The sequence below is a fragment of the Vicia villosa genome, linkage group LG5 (genome assembly GCF_029867415.1).
Source record: "Vicia villosa cultivar HV-30 ecotype Madison, WI linkage group LG5, Vvil1.0, whole genome shotgun sequence".
In the NCBI taxonomy this organism is placed as follows: Eukaryota; Viridiplantae; Streptophyta; class Magnoliopsida; order Fabales; family Fabaceae; genus Vicia; species Vicia villosa.
In genome coordinates, this window is record NC_081184.1 from 32,204,420 (window position 1) to 32,209,100 (window position 4,681).

The 4,681-nt window shown below is 41.7% G+C and overlaps 1 non-coding gene across 1 annotated transcript; it reads left to right on the forward strand.

Annotated features, from left to right (window-relative positions):
- Window positions 1-4,254: 4,254 nt before the first annotated feature.
- Window positions 4,255-4,361, forward strand: LOC131608330 (small nucleolar RNA R71). Its single transcript, XR_009285597.1, has one exon. It is a non-coding gene; the product is annotated as a small nucleolar RNA R71 (small nucleolar RNA).
- Window positions 4,362-4,681: the final 320 nt, after the last annotated feature.

Below are 4,681 nucleotides of genomic sequence, written 5' to 3' on the forward strand. Positions count from 1 at the left end.
TTTATTTCGCGGTTAGATACTTCTACTTGACCGCTTGTTTGTGGATGGTATGGTGTGGCTATTCGATGATTCACTCCATATTTTCGAAGGAGTTTCTCAAGTATTCTTGAAATGAAATGGGAACCACCATCGCTAATTACCAATCTTGGCACACCGAACCTAGGAAAAATGACGTTTTTGAAAAGTTTGATAACTACTCGTGTATCGTTTGTAGGAGAAGCAATAGCTTCTATCCATTTTGAAACGTAATCGACGGCTACGAGTATATATTGATTTCCAAACGACGACGGAAACGGTCCCATGAAGTCTATTCCCCAGACGTCAAATATTTCTACTTCTAGAATGCCTTTTTGGGGCATTTCATCGCGTCTTGAAATGTTTCCAGTTTGTTGGCATCTATCACAGCTTAGTACAGCAAAATAAACGTCTTTCCACAGGTTGGGCCAGAAAAGTCCAGATTGAAGGATTTTGGCGCAGGTTCTAGATGTGCTATGGTGTCCTCCACACGGTGCAGAATGGCTGTGTGTTATTATGCTTCTTATTTCTTCCTCGGGTACACAACGTCTAAAGATTCCATCGGGGCCTCTTTTGAACAAGAGTGGGTCGTCCCAATAGTAATGTTTTAGGTCATGGAAGAATTTCTTCTTCTGTTGGTAACTTAGATCAGGAGGAAGCACACCAGCAGCTAGGTAGTTTACGAAATCTGCATACCAAGGTGCGTCAGATCGGGCTAAAGCTATTTCTGCTAATTTGTTGGTTTCAGAGTTTGGACGGTACGGTTCGAATTCATTTGCTTCTAATTGGGCGATGAGTCTTTCATAAGGGAAATCATCGTCAATTGGTACTTGTTCGGGTTTCAGATTTTCCAATCGAGAGAGGTGATCTGCTACGACATTTTCAGTGCCCTTCTTATCTTTAATTTCCAGGTCGAATTCTTGTAGTAACAAGATCCATCTCAAAAGTCTTGGCTTAGCGTCCTTTTTGGTTAGGAGGTACCTAATGGCGGCGTGGTCAGTGTATATGATTATTTTGGCTCCTACCAGGTAAGAACGGAATTTGTCTAATGCAAATACGACAGCTAATAGTTCTTTTTCTGTCGTGGCATAATTCATCTGAGCTTCGTCTAGGGTTCTACTCGCATAATATATGACATGTAGTTTCTTATCCTTTCTTTGTCCTAGAACGGCTCCTACAGCATAATCACTTGCGTCACACATTATTTCGAAAGGCTCATTCCAGTCGGGAGGTTGCATAATTGGCGCAGAGATTAATGCTCGTTTAAGCGTTTGAAATGCTTCAGTGCATTTATCGGTGAAAATAAATTCGGCGTCTTTCATAAGTAATTCAGTTAAGGGTTTGGTTATTTTAGAGAAATCCTTAATGAAGCATCGGTAAAAACCAGCGTGTCCCAGAAAACTTCTTATTTCTCTAACGGTTTTGGGAGGTTGAAGGTTTTCGATAATTTCGATTTTTGCTTTATCAACTTCGATTCCTCTATCGGATACGATGTGTCCAAGTACAATTCCTTGTCGAACCATGAAATGACATTTTTCCCAATTAAGGACTAGGTTTACGCTTACGCATCGTTTAAGCACCATTTCAAGGTTTTCTAAACATGTTTCAAAACTTCCTCCACAGACAGAGAAGTCGTCCATAAAGACCTCCATTATTCCATCTAGGAAGTCGGCAAATATTGCCATCATGCATCTTTGGAAGGTCGCGGGTGCATTGCAGAGTCCAAAAGGCATTCGTCTATAAGCGAATGTACCATAAGGACAGGTGAATGTGGTCTTCTCTTGGTCGTCAGGGTGGATAGGAATTTGGAAAAATCCGGAGTATCCATCCAGATAACAAAAATGCGAGTGTTTAGCTAGGCGTTCGAGCATTTGATCTATGAAAGGTAAAGGAAAATGGTCTTTTCGGGTAGCTTTGTTTAGCTTCCTATAGTCAATGCACATTCTCCATCCAGTTTGGGTACGTTGTGCTACAGATTCTCCTTTTGCATTAGTGATTACAGTGACTCCTCCTTTCTTTGGTACGACGTGAACAGGGCTAACCCATTTACTATCGGATATAGGATATATTATTCCAGCTTCTAGCAGTTTTTGGATTTCCTTTTTAACCACATCGCTCATAATAGGATTTATTCGCCTTTGATGTTCCCTAGAGGTTTTACTATCGTCTTTGAGCATAATGCGGTGCATACACAGAGACGGGCTTATACCTTTCAGATCTAATATGTTATATCCTAAAGCGGTAGGGTATTTTCTTAGGACATTAAGTAATTTTTCAGTCTCGGTTCGTCCTAAGTTGGCGTTCACTATAACTGGTCGGTTTAGTTCTTCGTCTAGAAATTCGTATCTAAGATCGGTAGGAAGTGTCTTCAGCTCTATAGCAGGTTTCTTAGGTCCAGGTATAGGATCGGGAGTTAAGGCTAAGCATTCACTCAGGTGGTTATCTTGATATTCCTCACGCCAGTTGTCGTCTTCAAGAATTGGCGGAATAGGAATTCTTAGGATTTCGGTTTCCTTATTTGGTTCGGATTTTATTTCCTTGACACACTCGTCGATTATGTCAGCGGAACAGCATGTGTCAATTATAGAAGGTGCTTTTAGGAATTGGGAAAGTATAAATTCTATTTTCTCTTCTCCTACTTCGAAAGTAAGCTTTCCTCGCTTTACATCTATAATTGCACCAGCGGTTGCTAAAAATGGTCTTCCTAATATGATCGGGATGTTAGAATCTTCTTGGATATCCATAATGATGAAGTCAGTTGGGATGTAGAATTGACCTACACGAACAGGGATATTCTCTAACATTCCTACAGGGTACTTAACTGAACGGTCAGCTAGTTGAAGAGACATTCTCGTTGCTTTAAGCTCACCTAGATTGAGTTTCTTACAGGTCGAAAGAGGCATCAAACTAACACTAGCTCCTAAGTCGCACAAGGCTTTCTCTATGATGGTTTTTCCTATTACGCAGGGTATAGAGAAACTACCAGGGTCTTTCAGTTTTGGAGGCATGTTATTTTGGATGATAGCGCTACATTCAGCGGTAAGCGTTATAGTTTCGTTATCCTCGAGTTTCTTTTTGTTTGATAAGATTTCTTTTAAGAACTTAGCGTACGAAGGCATCTCAGTTATGGCTTCTGTGAACGGTATGGTTATGTTTAATTGCTTCAGAAGTTCTACAAATCTTTTAAATTGCGCTTCGGTTTTTGATTTAGCTAATCTCTGAGGGTAAGGAATTGGTGGCTTATAAGGTGGTGGTGGAACATAAGGTTTCTCTTTTTCGGGTTCCACTTCGTTATTGTTCTCATCAGTCTTAGCAGTTTGTTCGTCAGTTGTTTTCTTTTGGGTTTCCTTTGGCTCTTGTTGTGACATGGGTACGTTTTGAGTTCTAGGATCTATGGGTCCATCGTAATTCGTTTCACTTCGTAGTGTTATCGCGTTCGCATGTCCTTTAGGATTGGGTTGAGGTTGAGCAGGAAACGTGCCAGCAGGGGCAGCAGTAGGTGCTTGTTGTTGAGCTACTTGTGAGATTTGAGTTTCTAACATTTTGTTATGCGTAGCTAAAGCATCTACTTTGTTCGATAGTTGTTTTAGTTGCTCGCTATTGTGGATGTTTTGATTCAGGAAGTCCTTATTGGTTTGTTGTTGGGAAGCTATGAAGTTCTCCATCATAATTTCTAGATTTGACTTCCTAGGGGTGTTTTGAGCAGCTACAGGCGCTTTTTGGTAGCCAGGTGGTACAGCAGGTGCTTGTCCAGGCGCGTACAACGCATTGTTGTTCTTATAAGAAAAGTTCGGGTGGTTTTTCCATCCAGGGTTGTACGTGTTAGAATAAGGGTTTCCTTGAGCGTAGTTTACTTGATCAGATGGGACTCCAGTCAAGAGTTGGCATTCAGCAACTACATGTCCAGTCAATCCACAAATCTCGCAGTTAGGTGTTACAGCGGCAGCGGTGGCTGAAGGAGTGATGGTTAAGTTTTCGATCTTTTGAGTTAAAGCGTCTACTTTAGCGTTAACGCGGTCTATACCACTTATTTCGTACATTCCTCCTTTGGTTTGGGCTTTCTCTAGAGCGGCTCGTTCTCCACCCCATTGGTAATGGTTTTGTGCCATGTTCTCTATGAGTTTGTATGCTTCATCATGGGGTTTGTCCATTAATGCTCCGCCAGCAGCGGCATCTATAGTCATTTTAGTGTTATATAAGAGACCACCATAGAAGGTATGGATGATCAGCCATGGTTCGAGTCCATGATGAGGGCATATTCTAAGCATGTCCTTGTAACGTTCCCAAGCTTCGAAGAGTGATTCGTTATCTTTCTGGGTAAATCCGTTGATTTGACCTCTAAGCATAGCAGTTTTGCTAGGCGGAAAGTATCTCGCTAAGAATACTCTTTTCAATTCGTCCCACGTAGTTATGGAATTGGAAGGCAGGGATTGAAGCCACGCTCCCGCTCTATCTCTCAAAGAGAAAGGGAAAAGGCGTAATCGAATAGCTTCGGAACTAACGTTGTTGGCTTTGATAGTGTCGGCGTATTGCACGAACACAGATAAATGGAGATTGGGGTCGTCTACAGGGCTTCCAGAGAATTGATTCTGTTGAACAGCTTGGACCAGCGAAGGTTTGAGTTCGAAATTGTTTGCCTCAATCGCAGGTGGTGCGATACTTGAAT